Source organism: Camelus dromedarius, chromosome 31 (genome assembly GCF_036321535.1).
Source record: "Camelus dromedarius isolate mCamDro1 chromosome 31, mCamDro1.pat, whole genome shotgun sequence".
In the NCBI taxonomy this organism is placed as follows: Eukaryota; Metazoa; Chordata; class Mammalia; order Artiodactyla; family Camelidae; genus Camelus; species Camelus dromedarius.
In genome coordinates this window covers 13,054,670-13,070,883 of record NC_087466.1, presented here as the reverse complement: position 1 = coordinate 13,070,883, position 16,214 = coordinate 13,054,670, and the positions used below count along the sequence as shown (strand labels likewise).

The 16,214-nt window shown below is 48.8% G+C and overlaps 1 long non-coding RNA gene across 1 annotated transcript in view; it reads left to right on the top strand.

Moving 5' to 3' along the window:
- The window catches only part of LOC135319774 (uncharacterized), a 250,971-nt gene that overhangs the window by 138,392 nt on the left and 96,365 nt on the right, over positions 1–16,214 (top strand). Inside the window, exon 2 of the long non-coding RNA XR_010378644.1 lies at positions 552–833. This is a non-coding gene — a long non-coding RNA (uncharacterized LOC135319774). The remainder of the gene's footprint in view (positions 1–551; positions 834–16,214) is intronic.

The following is a 16,214-nucleotide window of genomic DNA, read 5'->3' as shown; positions in this document are numbered from 1 at the left end:
GGGGCAAATTATGCAGCCTTTCAATGCCTCAGCTTTCTCATCTGTAAAATGGGATTGATACTAGTAAAAAGTGTAGATCCGTGTCTGGCACACAGTAACTGCTATACAAGCATTCACTGCTCTTAATTTGCACGGGTGGATTCAGCTGATTTCTAGCACACTCTAAGGGATGGATGCTATTACTATACCCAGCTCTGGGAGGGGAAACCTAGGCATGCGTCGGTCAGGGAACTCACCCTCACTCCCTCGGAGGCGGGGCTCCTATTTGAACTGAGATGCTCTAGCACCTGGGCTTCAGTGGTGCTGTCGGCATATGAGAAGGGGATGATCAGGGTGAAGGAGCAAGAGGGGAAGGCCTTGTGTCCATTCTTGGGGGCCGAGGAAGGCAGAGCACACCCCCTTTAGGGTCCGACCGTGCCTGGCTCTGAGTCTGCGCTCCATAAACATAGGTAGAATCGAAACATCGATTTTATGGGTGATCTGACTTTGTGCCAGGCACTGTCCTAACGCTTCGTTCACGTCTCCGGTGTGTTTGATCATTTTCCTTGCAGATGGGGGCCTTCACCCAGCACTAGGAGAAGTCTCCTGGCCAGTGTCACCCAGCCAGGAAGCGGCAAGTCAGAGACTGCCCTCATGGCTCTTTCCTGCCCAGCCAGCTCCCCTCCGGAAGGAAGCTCTGCCCAGAAACATGCACAGTTGGCATCGCTCAGCCTGGTAGCCTCGGGTGGCCTGGATCCTGTGAACGCTGCCTGTGCCGCCCTTCCTCTGGGCCATCTAGATCCTCTCCTCTCAGCCCTGCCTGGCCCAGGCAGGTAAAAGCAAAACCACCCCAGGTACGTGCTCTCAGCAATGCATCCTAACAGAGTGGGGACTGCTGGAGCCCCTCACCTCCGTTATCCTTGTGGCTAGTGCTTTGTGGCTCCGAACAGGAATCCCCCACATGGAGACGGGCAAGGAAGGCGGAGCTGTAACTGAGCCCCTGGCCCAGGGCTCCAGGGATCACCCAGGAAAAACCTTCCCAAACAGTTAATGATCCAAAACCCAGCCTTACCTTCAGAGAACCCTGGGTGTGAGTAAGGGGGAGGGGGTGAGTTTAGCCGTAGCTGTTAATCCGTTTCCAGATGCTGGGCTGCCCGTGGGACACGGAACAGACAGCCCAGGCTGGCCAGTGGCCCCTGTCACGTGTATGCCACCGGAGGGAGACGAGAAAGGGGCAGAAGGCAGGTCTGAGTCAGGCATTTCCAGGGAGAGTCCCGCCCTCAAAGCTGATCATTCTTTTCTCTCTGGGGGCAACTGTGCATGCACCACAATTTGCTTCTTTCTTCTTTTTTTTTTTCCCCCAATTACTTTTTATTTGAATATAATTTCAGACTTACCAAAAACTTGCAAGAGCAGTACAAAGAATTCCCATATACCCTTCACCTGGATTCCCCAAATATAAACACTTTATCACATTTGCTTTATTCTTGTCTGTTTCTCTCTAGATAGATACATATAGAAGAGAAAGATGTATTTTTTTTTCAGAACCATTTCACAGTAAGCTGCAGACATAGTACCTCTCTTGCCTCTAAATACTTCAGCGTGTAGTTCCTAAAAACAAATGATATTCTCTTACAATACAGTCTTACGATATAATTACCAAAATCAGGGAATTAGCACTGATACAGCATTATTATTTCATCTACAAACTTCCTTCAGATCTTGCCATTTGTCCCTATAATGTCCTTTATAACAAAAGGAAATGGTGGAGCCCATATGGCATTCAGTTATCATATCTGTCAGCCTCTTTTATTTATTTTTTTTATCACCTTTATTGTGGTCTGGTTCCTGTACAGTAAACTAGTCACATATTTCAGATGTACAATTTGATGAATTTTGATAGATATCTACACCCCGTGAAGCCACCACCAAAATCAAAGTAGCTATTTCCATTCCCCAGGGAAGGGACATTTGAGTTGGATCCAATTTGGGACAATTACAAATAAAGTTCCTATATAAACATATAAAAATATATATATTTTAAAGTTCAAACAAGCAAACAAACACAAATAGAGAAGCTCGAATTCTAGCCATATCCTCTCTAACTCCCAGCTCAGAAGCCACAATAAACCCCCACCACCAACTGTTTTGCTCATTCAGAAAAAAGTCAATGTATCAGTTATCAATTGCTGTGTAACAAACCATCCCCAAACACAGTGGCTTCAAAGAACAGCTCTTTTATTGCTCATGATTCTGTGGTTCAGGAATTCAGGTGGGGCCCAGCTGGGTGGTTCTTCTTCTTTACATGTTGTCAGCTGGACTCACTTATGTAGCTGTAGTATGCTGGGAACTTGGCTGGGGCTAAAAGATCCAAGATGTCCTCACTCACCTATCTGGTAGTTGGTGTGGGCTGTCAGCTGGGGTGCTTGGTTTTCCTCCGTGTGACCTTTCCAGCCGGATAGCTTGGGCTTCTTGATGTGGTGAAAAGAGAAGCCTCAAGATCTCCTAGGGCTGAGGCCTGGAACTAGACCAGCCTCACTTCTGCTGCATTCTATTCTGAGGGCAGCCTTGATTAAAGCAGAGGGGAGATAACCTGCCTTTGGATAAGAGCATGTCAGATGAGACTTGTTTGCTTAGCCATTTTGGGGAATTGAGCACACCGAGGTGCCTGCTTACTCACCCAGAGTGTTCAGATGAGAAACTGTGCAATCAGCCTTTCCCAAGGAACATCCATCCCTATGCTTGGAATGTTTTGTTTTTGCTCTCTTCAGTTCTGTGCGATTCCAAAAGCCTTTCTTAGGCAACTGTTAGGTAGTGATGTTTATGGAGCACCTAGTACGTAAGCAGGGCTTAGGGCTGAGGACTGAGACATGAAAATGAGTTAGTCCTCACTCTCTGGGAGCTCACTGCCTAGAGATAAAATTGACCTATAAACAAACCATTGCAGGAGGTTGTCAAGAATGTGGGTGTGTGGAGGGTGGAATCCAGAGGAAGGAGTGGCTAAACGGGCCTGGGGGCCTGGAAGGGACACAGAAGAGACAATGCAGGATCTGACTCCTAAAGAAGGAGAAGATGGACAGGCTAGGCAGAGGGGCAGCCTAGGGTGGGCGTGGGCAGCAGGTATGGGGGTGGGGGCGATGACCCCTAGCCAGGAATGGCTGTCAGCAAGGTATGGTGGGGCCCAGGGGAGAGTACAAAGAGATAGGACCAAGGGGTAATGACAGTCTAGATCTCCAACCTACGTACCAATGATGGAATTTCTATCTCCTTCCCTTTCTCCCCTTAGAGTGTTTGCCAGCCCAGGTCTAAGTCCTTAGCCCTGTAGACTCAGTAGAATCTCCATTTAATACAGACGTGCGATGGGACAAGTGGGAAAAGTAAGGAGGACTTTGTAGAGAGACTTATTTCATCTACATAAATAAGAGCTGGGAAAATGAAATAGGAAATGTAGTCTGGGAGTTGAAGAGTTTGGAATGGAAGAGAAGAGAATGGAGCAGAGGAGGGGACAACTTGCATTCAGTGTTGCTGTGGGGTTTAGGCTCCATACAGTAAGCATTTAGTTCCTATTTGATAGCTAAACGGCAGTTGTTTGCAAGCAACTAAGTCCACAGAAGGGGCCATTTGGAGACCTGTAATTTATACGGGTTACATATTTTTATACACGTGCACAAACAGTCATGAGGGAGGTCACAGTTTTAAAAGGAATGTATTCTTGAAGATCTTGACGTAATTAGAACCGCAACTAATCCCAGCACACCCCTGAAAGGGGTAGTGAGCCTGTTTCTTTATATCCATTAAAATGTCACTAGCACATGGCAACTGTGCACCACCATTTAAATTTCACTGGAGCCACTTGGCTCTGAAATGATGCAGTTACTGATGTCTTTTTTTTTTTTTTTTAAACTGGGGAGATTTGCATGATTCCATATTTTGCGCCTAATGGGGGGAGGCTTTATTTCATACATATTTTTATGTTGCAGGATTTCTTATTTCACATTCTGTCTCTCCCATGTTGGACCTGCACGTACATAGAAGGGGAGACATTGTAGTAGGAAGGGTGTCTTGGGAAGACTCCTGTGGTTGAGATGGGACCTCTGGGGTCTCTGGTGAGACAACAGAGGCTCAGAGGGTTTTATTTCCAAGATGCTGCACTGAAATTCAATGAAAGGTAACAGAGGGAAATCCCTGCTTGGACTCATACTTGTGGGCTAATTTTCCAATTCTGGCCAAATAACCTAGCAGTGGAGAACTTGGGTTTTGTAGTCTCTGCCACCTGCTAGCTTTCTGACCTTGGGCAAGGCATTTTTCACCGCTCTGAGCCTCAGTTTCCTCATCTGCAAAAAGTGGTTACTATTCGCCACCTCCAGGGGGAGATAACAGGTAACAAGGTTTTTAGCACAGGACCAGACTCGGTAAAGGCTCGGCGACAGGTAGCCGTCGCAGTTACAATTACAGTAGCACTTGGCCTCTGTGCCTTGCTTTTCCATTTATGCTCGGTTTCCCAGCCAGACTGTGAGTCCCCCAAGGGCTCCCTAGTGTTTACAGTCCCAGCCTAGCAAACAGAGCAGCCCCAGTGAACATGGAATGTCTGCTGGACCCCACACAACACCACGCAGGGGCCGGGTAGCTGAGTGGAGTTGGGGGTTCAGTCTGCCCTCGGGGCTCCTTTCCTTCTTTCTTTAGATTCCAATCCCAAGAGCTTCCTGGCTATCTCTGGGCGGGGGCGGGGGGAGTGAGTCCCCATCTCCTCTCTTTCAACATGAGACATACACCCCCCATTTCTGTGTGCCCCACCCCTCCACCTCAGTGTAGATGGAATACGCTGATAAAAGTCATTTACCCCGAGGCACTGGGGACTCATAGGGGCAGATTTGCATTTTAAAAGACCACTGAGGAGCAAGGGCGATGCTAAACACAGAGAAAGCACTCCTAATGCTATGTTAATGAATGAAACCAGGAGACTTGGGCCAACTATCTAGAAAGACTTTCTGAAATGAGAATAATCGCCTACTGGCTCAACCTACTGAAGGCTGGTGCTGTCAGCACCGTAAGTATTGGTTTCTGTCCCCTACACAAAGGTTGGCTGAGACCAGAACTTGGAGAGGAAAGAAAACAACTTTTATGACACCTGTTATATGTCTGACTTCCAATCTTGCCAAGTCCCCCAACCCCAGCATTGCTGTGACCTCCATTTTGCAGCTTAGGAAACTCCTGCTCAGAGAGGTTAAGTGACTGGCTGGAGAACACAGCCCAGGGCTGCAGAGCTGAGATCCAGACCTGATCTGTGCTACGCCAAGGCCAGTGTGCTTTCCGGCATCTTCCCCTCAGGCAAAGACTGTGCCGCCAACACAGAGGAATGGAATGTCTGACATTCTAGGGCCTCTCTGACTCCCCCAGAAGCCCCCAGGGGATCTTGACTCACGCTCAGGAAACCAGTCCCCTCAGCCTCATTGCCTGGAGCCTGCCTGCCTGCCTCCTCTCCAAATCCTCCCAAGGTCTCAGCATTTGCTGAACCCACCTTGCACTCCTGGTGCTTTGTTACACACTGTTCCTGTCTGGTTTTCCCTTTCCTCGAAAACTTCACTTCCTTAATGATCCAGATCAAGTGTCTCCCTGACCCTAGGTATATAACTCACACACCCTTATTTTTTCTCCCATTCACGCAAGGCTGCCACGTACCTTTGTACAGGTTGTGCACTGCACAACGCTAGAGGCAACATTTGCAAAGACCACAGTGACATTGTCTCAATGTTCCCGTATATGAGTTGGAATAATGTCTGTTTATGGCTGTAAATCTGAGGGTAAGGATGAAGTCAAGATTGGCAACCACACCCAGTGCCTAGCTCAGGGCCTACTGCTTCATACATGTTGAATGAATGAATGAATGAATGAATCGTGCAAGATACGACTATAGCGTAGAGAGACTACAAACACCCCAGAACTTGCCCTTCCAAACAAGTGTTTCCCCTGCCATAGTCACCTCTCCAGGGACTTACTTATTCCAGCCAAGCTCCCCGTGCTTAAAGCCCTTTTGGAGCTCCTCTCTGGGGATTTCCTTCAGAGCCAGGCTCTAAGCCATTCAAGTGACCCCTGCTCGTTATTTTGCAATCACGGATCTTTTCTCAAAGCGATCCCAGCCAGCTTCATCTCCTACCTTGTTCATCAGACCTGGCTCCATTTAACTTTGGGCTCCATCCAGAAAGCAAGTCCCCTCTCCAAGAGTGAGGACCTGCCGCCTGCTGAGGAAAGTCAGGAGAAACGGCCAGGGGGTGGGCGAAGGCCAGCCGGCAGCCAGCTCCGAAATCCTGCGCCAGGGCTGCTGTCCGGGCAGCCTGGAGGGCTGAGGGCGGGCTTCCCCAGGGCCTCCCTTGAAGGAGCCCGCTGACCCTGACAGCTACTTTCTGCTGTGCTGACTTTCAAAAATGAAGACTTTCACTCTTCATTCCACAGTCAGACTTGTCAGGAGCTAGATGAGTGTGCATTACTGAGCATTCAGTAACTGGGGGCCACGATTTTTATGACAATTATTTCGTTTAATCCTGGTCACTTTTTGGTGGGATGGCTCTAACTCTTCTCATTTTACAGATGAGGAAACTGAGTCTCAGAGAGGTAGAGAGTGCTGTATTGGATCACTAGGGAGTTGAGACTTGGACCCGGATCTGTCAGCCTTCAAAGCCAATGTATTTTTTTGGTGTTTTGTTTTGTTTTTAACTACAAGCACCAGCATTGCCCCTTTGCCCTTCAGACACTGTTTCCTGTGCTCTCTTACCATCCCAGAGGGAGAAATCTGGATTTCATGCGATTCACCCCACATGGAGGCTATTGATGGCTCCTCCCAATTGCCAGCAGGACAGACTGGGCTTCGGCCCCCAGTGCTTCTCTGATGGGGTTAATTTGTATAAATCCCTCTGCACTCTTCCCTGATCCTCCTTGTGACTGTGGGCGCCCGGGTCTCTGGCTGGCTCAGGGGTGCTGTCGTGAGGTATAAAACCAGGAATCAAAATTTGGGCCACACTTAGCACTAGGCTCAAAAACAGGTAAAACTCATCTCACAAACTTGAATTTTCTGTTGTTGATGTTGTTAGACACCACCGTTCTTCACCCTTGTATATTCCAGAGCATGGGTCACGGGGCATTGTGGTGAGGTTTCATTGTTTATTCATTTCTGCCCTAGCTCTGTCTGCCCTGTTCAATACCTTTCAAAGACACCGAGCATTGACGACTCAACACCTGCTGAGCTCTCCTTCATGTTCTGGAACATGCTGGGCCCCTTTATGTTCTAGAACAGGGGTGGGCAATCTATTGCCCTTGAGCCAAATCTAGACAGACACCTGTTTTTGTGAATAAAGTTTTATGAGAACACAGCCTCCCCCATTTGTTTACAGAATGTCTATGGCTGTTTCCATTTGACAAGGGCAGAGGTGAGTAGTTGTAACTGTGTGACCCTCAAAGCCAAAAATATTTACCCTGTGACTCTTTACAGAAAAAAAATTGTGACCCTAGTTCTAGAGTCACTGGATGTTTTTCTGACTGCCCAGCTGCTGATCCCCCTTCTTATAATTAAGGAATCTCCTATCCTATGAGACAGAGCTCACTGCCTAAAATAGAAACTGAAAACATAGATACTCAACTGCAGTGGGACCTGTGAATGTGACCTTATTTGGGGAAAAGGGTCTTTGCCAGTGTAATTAAGGATCTCAAGATGAGATCTTCCTGGATTATCCAAGTGGGCCCTAAATCCAATGGCAAGTATCCTTATAAGAGACACACAAAGGAGAGACACAGAGAGAGAAGAAGAGAAGGCCATGTGAAGACCGAAGCAGAGACTAGAGTGATGTAGCCACGAGGAATGCTGTCAGCCACCAGAAGTCAGAAGAGGCCGGGAAAGATTCTTCCCTAGAACCTCCGGAGGAAGAGCAGCCCGGCTGACGCCTGGACTTTGGACTTCAGGCCTGCAGAAGTGTAAGAGAATAAAATTATGTGGTTTTAAACCACCTGGTCGGTGGTGATTTGTTATAGCAGCCACAGGAAACTAATACACTCACTTTCCCAGCATCCTTTGCAGCTCGGCCCAGACATGGGACTTGGCTCAACCAATCAGATGCACCTTCCTAGATTACATGGAAGCTAAGAGTGGGAGGAAGCAGGAACCACACCTCTCCGTGCCTTTTCCATGCTGGCAAGGATGGCATTCGCAGGAGCTATGTGGTGTTTTCAGAGACGTCAGTGGCTGCAGTTTTAGTGGCACTGACCAGTGTACAGAATTGTTGGTGATGACAGGGCACATTACTGTATCTGTGCCAGAGGGGACAGTAGCAGCATCTTCACCATTGGACTGCTTCTCAGGTGATTTGGGGTGTGACTCCCGCCTGCACAAACTCCAAGTTTAATTTACCAGCTGGGAATTCTGCATGCTATCCCATATCCTTTGAGTGCATTTCTTCTGTGATACAATTAGCCAGAATTTGTGTCTGTTGTCTTCAGGGCTGTGCTGGAGCTGGCTCAGCTCAGCTCAGGAGAACCAATGGTTGACTCCTCTTCCCAACTCCTCATTTAGCAACGTCACATCGGTAGCTTAAAATCAGCAGTGATGGGAGTATTTACACCATGGAAATTGGCAAGTGCTACAAATCAGAGTTTTTTGTTTTTTGAGGAATGGATTTATGAGCAGTACCCCAGGTTGTTTCCAACTAAAACTCTGATTGATAGCCACAGAGTATCTCATTTCACCCTTGTATCCAGCCAGTAAGATTTTATCCTCATCCTTCTGCAGTGAGCAGTCTAAGAGAGATGAAGGGATTACTCAAAGTCATATGTCTCTGAGGTGATAAATCAGGGACCTGAACTTCTGATTTCCCATCCTGTAAATCAAAGCTAATGACCACTTTTTTTGAAAGTGAGGATTTAAAGATATGCTGCACTGAAAAGCAAACAACGAAAACCACACAAAACTCCACAATACCCAAGGGACACTGTCTGGCCTAAACTCGTCCAAATCACCCAGGATCTTGCAGAAGAGGGTTCCTTCCTGGTAGAGAGTTTGCAGGTAAGAGCCTAGGTTCCGAGGCATTCAGATTGGATCTGGAGCACGTCTGCTTTGCAGTTAACGCTCCCCTGATGCTTTCAGTGAAGGAGACAACCCTCCACATTTGGAGGGGCATAGACTGAGGGAGGCAGACAGTCTCACCTTGATGTTCTCAGAGTCCAGGTCTTGCGCTGTGGGTGCTGAAAGATTTACCATTAGCAGGACTCGTTGAGAGCCTCGGTGCCTCATCTCCAGCAGAGATTTATAATGCCCACACAGCTGTTTGAGCACAGCTCCAGCCAGATCCCACATTCTCAGAGTTCTGGGATGTGTCTGAAGACACATCCTCACTACCACCTGCTCAGCCTGGAACTTGGGAAAAATGGAAGGAATCCTGGGGACGTTTCCCTTCTGGAATTACATCACTCAGTCCCTCTGGCTTCCCCTGGACACGTGCTTGCCTCTTGCGAGGACTGCCACATCCTGGCCTCCGCCCAGAAGATGGGCAGGTGCACCAGGAATGCTGGCGGCAACCGCAGCAGGAGGCTGCGCATGCGCCCATGCCCGACTTCCACTGCTCCCGGGGAGCGCCACTGCGTGTCAGGATGGAAACACCTGGAGCCAGAGCTTTGCTCCAGCTGCAGGGAATGGACACATCCAAGACAGAGTCCTACAGAAATAAAGATAAAGACCTCTTCCATTTTGTGAGACCTACTACGCGTTCTACATACATTAGTTCAAATCTTCACAGTGACCTTACTGGGCATGCCCTACATCCCCATTTTTCTGATGTTGAAATAGAGGCCTGGTGGGATTAAGAGGTATACCTGACGTCCGCAGCCTACAAGTGCAAAGATGGGATTTGAACCCAGGACTTTATGGTTCCAATGCTTGGGTAGTGAACAGAGTTGAACAGTATCCCTCCAATTCATGTCTACCCTGAACCTGTGAATGTGACCTTAGTTGAAAATAGTTCCTGCATTTGTGATTAGTTAAGGTGAGCTCAGACTGGAGTGGGGTGGATCCTCTTCCAATCTGGTGTTCTTGTAAGAAGAGGAAGATTTGGACCCAGAGACCATGGGGAGGCAGAGATGGGAAGTAGGTGGTTGAGATTGGAGGGATGCGTCTACAAAGGCAAGGAACACCAAGGACATCAGGCAACCACCAGAGACTAGAAGCTGCAAGGAAGGGTCCCCCTCGAGAGACTTTGGAGGGACCACGGCTCTGCTGATACCTTGATTTCAGACTTCTGGCTTCCGCAACTTGAGAACAAGTTCTAGTGTCCTAAGCCATCCAGGTTGTGGTACTTTGTTACGGCAGCACTCAGAGACTGAACAGGTACTTTAGCAAGATGAGCTTTCATGCCAGGGGAGGCTGCTCGCACACACCTGGTCCTCCAGCATTCTAACTTCATCCATGCTCCTCTCCTCCTGGCCAGCACACACCTGGGAAGCTGGAGGACCAGGCTGCTTCCCGGCCTGGGACCAGAGAGAACCCAAAGAGAGCTCTCACTGGGCCTGAAGACCCAAGGCCAAATGACCCCCATTCCCCTCCCCCTTCCTTTTCCTCGGGAACCTGTCCTCAGCCAACCCTATGACCTCTGCAGCTGCAGGTTGGACCCAAGGGTCGGGGAAAGGCCCATCTCTGTCAGTAAACAACCCTCTGGGGGCTTCTTGGCTGGTAGGTGGTGGCCCAGATGCCCTCGTGTCAATTTTGCTTGATGCTGGATGAGTCTTTTTATCTCAGAGAGGCTCCTGAGGAACTGGGCTGCACCTCAGTATTTGACCTGCAGGGAAACCCTCCCAACTGATGGCTCAGCAACCTTTTTCTTCTGTTTGTCTGGGATTGGAAAGCCATCTGCTGTCACCTCGTGTCCCCAGGGACTACTGTAGCAGTTCCAAAGATCTGTGGTTGGGTCTACCCTCCCAGGAGGCCCCTCTGGCAGGGAAGCACCTGAGGGGAGTATGTCACTCTCTGCTTGAGCGAGTGCCTCTCAGGAGAAGCATGGTGATCAGACTACATACATTACTAGCATTCAGTGGCATCCTTCTTCCCTGAACAGTGGTCCTGTCTCATTTCCGGTTGAGCCCCCAGGATCTGGCACACAACAGGTTCTTTGTAAATGTCTGTGGACTGAAAAAAAAAAAAACAACCCAATTCACTGTAGAGAATCATTTTGATTGTCTCAAACCAGTCCATTCACCAATTGAATTGATCCAACCAACAGAACCACCATTTTAGACCTCCTACGATGTGCCTACTGTCTGCTATTTGCCATCCCAAGATAGCATATTAATACGACATCATTCGCTCGGGCCCACACAGCAGAGATGCAGCAGAGGTGGGCTTTGAACCCAGGTCTGCAGAACTCTGAGGTTCCCTCCAAACCCAGCCCCTTTCCAGGACACCTACTCCCCCAAAGCCAGTCATCTGTTTGGGGTCTGTGGACACACACCCTTAGACCAGCTCTTCCAGAGAGTAAAATTTTGGAAGTTCCAACTTGAAATCCAACATTCTTGACACAAGGTTTCTTAGACCCTCTTCAGCCCACATCACCAAGGTTCCCCAGGAAGCCAGGGGACAGTGACCGCCTATCAGGAAATCTTGTCACTGTTTTTATGGAGTTGATCTCATCCCTCAGCAGCAGTGACCAGGAGTGGGGGCTGAGTTTTCTTAGCCTCCTCAGGTCTTTGAATTTTGAGATTCTCAGGGATCTCCGTTGCTAGGGAGGTAGCCTTCTGGGAGATGATGATGACTGATGATTACCACTTCTCGGGTCTGCGCCATACACTGTGCTAAACTTCCCCATATCTGTTTAGTCCTCAAACAATGAACCCTACACCGAAGGACACGATCCCCACTTCACAGATGAGAAAACTGAGCTCCCTTCACAGGACTCAAACTTTATTCCGACCAATAAGCTGCCTCTTATTCCCATGACACGTGGAGGTTTCTGGACAGTGCTGATCACAGAAAGGTCTTCCAGAATGTTCTAACAGTAGCCTGCCTCCTTGGCCTGCAGAGTTTTGCCCTGGAGACCTCAATAAGAGATTCAGTTTACTTCTGTCCAGAAACCAGCAGGGCCTCCTTGTGCTGTGGCCCCTCGTAAGTGGGACCCTGCGTGGGGCCGATGTTTCCATGAGCCTCCCTTTGACCTGTCAGTGGATTCCTTCAAGTCACCCCAGTTTTCCTGATTTTGAAAGGAGACTAATCACAGCTCAGCAGTTTGAAGTCCTGGTCTGAAAAGCATCATTATTACCCGCTTGAGGGTCTTGGCGTCTCAGGGCCTGAAGAAAGAGAAAAAGAAAAAAAAGGACCCACATTGATTTCTAATGCAAATTGAGTTTGAAGAGGATCCGGGCTTTCTCGAGTTCCCAGTCACCCACAGAGGAGGTCACACCCCAGGGGGGGACTGTTGCCTTGGGCAAAGAATTTCTTCTCATCTAGACAAAACCCAGATATGGGCATTTCCTGCTTTCAGACCCCACCCTGCTGCCCGCCCCTAGAAGTGTGCAGTCTCGACTTGACTTAAGTCAAAGCAGAATTCACGTCTATGATCACAGAGCTGCTTCCCCCAACCCTGCCACGCCCCCCCCCGCATCCCCCTCCACCCCTTCTACCCACCATGTGCACATGCACACGTGCACGCACCCACGTGCACATGTGGACACTGACAAACACACACGGTTCTCACACAGACACACAAAATGCATTTACAGACACACATACACACTCACTCACTGGCCCTTCCCTGTTAGTACTTGTTTCTCTCTGGCATCATTTTCTTTGCCGTTTTCTTTGTGGTTTTGCCTGCTAATCACCCCCTCTCCCCAGACCCCAGGCTCCTCAGCCCAGATGTCGAAATACCTGATGTGTTTGCTCAAAGACAGGAGCAAATGCACCTTGGGTTTGATGGAAATTTGCTTCTCGTAAGTCGGCTGTCAACTTCACCCCGCCCCCACCCGGCCGAAACAACAAAGGGGAGGAAGGAGATTCTGGAAGGCTTTCTCCCTTCCTGGCACCAGGCACAGCCTTTTCACCCTCTCAGCCAGCCACAGAGACAAAGATGATTTTTTTTCCCCATGTCTTGGAGGAGGAAATCAAGGCACAGAGAATCTCGGTGACTCATCTTAGATTCATTCATTCTTTCTGTATTTCTTGAGTCCCTACTGCATGCCAGGCCCTGTTCTGCCGTGGAGGATGCCATGTTGAACAGGACAAAGAACCTGACCCCTGGGCATGCACTCACAAGACCGGTGGGTCAGAGAACAGGGGTCCCCCTGTGGTTTCTCTAACTCCAGGTCCTTGGCTTTTCTGTGTCCCTGCAGGGCCACTTTTTTGTGTGCTCTAGTCTCTTTTGCCTTTGTGAGTTCCTTCCTCCACGCTTGTATTTTATGGCTGGTTTGGTATAAAAGACAAATATAATCCAGGCCAAATTCAAAATCAAAACACTTTCTTCGACTCTGAAAGTCAGGTTTCTTATTTCTGATTTTCAAAGGAATTAAGACATTTCTGTGGGCCCTAGCACTATGCTGGCTGTGTGTAAATGGGTCTGTCAACCCTGTGACCACAAACACCAGCGTGGGGTTACCTTCCCTTCAAAAGTGAGCCTGGGGACTATTCACCATAGCTGGAAGGTGAAAATACTCAGATATCTGTCAATGGGAGGATAAACAAAAAGTGGCCCATTCAGATGATGGAATATTATATGGCCATAAAAAGGAATAAGATACTGACACCTGCTACAGCATGGATGAACCCTAAAGACATGATGCTAAGTGAAAGAAGCCATATGTAAAAGGCCACATATTGTAGGATTCCATCTATATGAAATATCCAGAATAGGTAAATCTGTAGAGATAGAAAGCAGATTAGTGGTTGCCAGGGCTGGAGGGGAAGGGAGGATGGTGAGGGACTGCTTAACAGGTACAGAGTTTCCTTTTGTGGGTGATGAGAATGTTTTGGAACTAGATTGGGGTGATGGTTGCATGACATTGTGATTGTAGTAAATGCTGCTGAACTGTATATGTTACAGTGGTTAATTTTATGCTCCATAAATTCCACCTCTCTTAAAATAAAGTAGTGCACAGGATTTCCCTCTCTAAACCCCCACTGGAGACTGGGTAGGAGCTGCTGGCCATCCCCCCCACCCCTCGCCCCATGTTTCCACTCCCAGTTCCCTCCTCCCATGTGGCGCTTCTTCTCATGGCCTTTTCCTGGCGTGATAGAAAGTACCTTGGCCCAGGAACCCTGGCTGTGATTCCGATGTCCTGTGGGGCCATAGACCAGAGATTGCACGTGGTGACCCCAGGGCCCAGTCTGGCCTGCTGACATATTTTCCTTGGCCCATACAGTGTTCTTAAGAATTTCCAGTTAGGTGCCAACATTTCCAAACTGAGAGAGTTCACAGGAAACACACACACAGATTTCCAGCTTCCCAGGGGAATTTCAGAGGCACTGACTACTCTGGGTCCTCATTCCCTCATGGCTGTGGGAAATAGGCCACTGCTACTGCCCCATTAGAGGGCCCCTTCTCTCCAGTTTGCCAGTCTCCACCACTTCTTACCATCTTAGAAAGCCTCTATCTCTCCTGGTTGGCCCCTGCGGTACTGGAGTTGGTGACCCCAGCCTTAGGCAAGTGACCAAACCTCTCCCGGCCTCCTCAGCAAAATCAGAGGTGGATTAGCTGACCGATCGTGAAGGGTCTTGTCTTTTCAGTCAACAGCCTGTGATACTTGGCTGCAAACTTGACGATCTACCTGCAGCTTTGCTGGGCCTGGGAATCTGCCTGATGTGAAGGTTTGGGGATGGGGAGTAAGAAATCGCTCAGGGATGCTGTTGGTGCCTTGCTTAGAACCCCTTTATGGGGCCACTGTGGCCCGTCTGCCCCCTGCTCTGGGAGCACCAGGCGAGTGTTGACTGCCCTGAGAGGCATCCATCAGAAAGCATCCCAGTCTTCCCTTCCAGGATCACCAGGTTTAGCAAACGGAGACAGCAGGCCCCAGTTCGATTGGAGTTTCAGAGGAATAGTGAATAATATTTTGTGGTATAAGTATAACCTGTGCAATAGTTGGGATATACTTACACTAACAAAGCATCTCATGTTTTATCTGGCATCACCAGCACCCGTTTTACAGAGGAGGAAGAGGAGGCTGGGAAGGGTGAGTCGCTTTCCCCAGTGAGTGGCAGAGCCAGGAGCTCAAGCTGGGTCAGCCTGAGTCTAGAAGACTCCCCAGCTAAGGCTTCTGGGAGAATCCAAGTAGTTGATGCATAAAAAACATTATTTTTAAAGAGTAAGCCCGACCCAGGTGGGAGAGGTGGCTACTTGTTTCTGTATCTGTCTGTCTTGCTCTCCAGACTTTGTTGTTGGCACAACGTCCAACATGGGGCCCAGTACACAGTAGGCGTTCATGCAGCATTCGGTCCCAGCGAAGTGAACGACCAGTTCTGCAAAGCCCTGGTGCATGGCGGTGACTGGGTGATCACTTGTACAAGGACAAATGACATTTCCCTCTCTGACCACATGTTGAAGGCCACCACACTGCAGGAATGGCCGCCTGCTGACACCCATAAATCACCGTGTACCTTAGCGGCCGTGCCACCACCAACACGTCTCCCTCACCTGCGAACACACTCTGAAACGCACTCATAATCATGACTGAAAGCAACATGTTCCGATTTCCATATTATTAGAAAGAGGTGGAGCTCGCCATAAATGATTCAAGACATGTCAATCAAATGACAATACAAATGACGCATTTATTTATTTTCACCTCTCGTAGCTGGCTGGCTTTGTTCCGTGTCCTCCTTCTGGGGGTTTTCTGGCGCCCTCCTTTTCTCTTTGAAGTGAGTTGGCTGATATTTTATTCATTATAGAATTTAACAAAGCCTGCATTGTGAAAGAATCCAGCTTGGTATCTCTTAAAAAGTGGTTAGCAGAACCATGTGGAGACCTCAGGGCTCCAGTTGGTTCCAGAAAATTCTGGTTCTTCTTCTGATTCCATCACTGGGGGAGCGGGCACACAGCAGTGAGCAGGGCAGACACCGTCCCTGCCCTCACGGAGCTGATATTCCAGTGATGACAATTATTGTGTGCCCTGGGTAGGAGGCTCAGCCCTTCTGGGCACCCCCCTCTCTCTGGTGGTTGGTTAGGGTACCAATTCCTACTTCAAAAATTCCAGGTAACCCATTTTAATCAGTTTCCTGACTG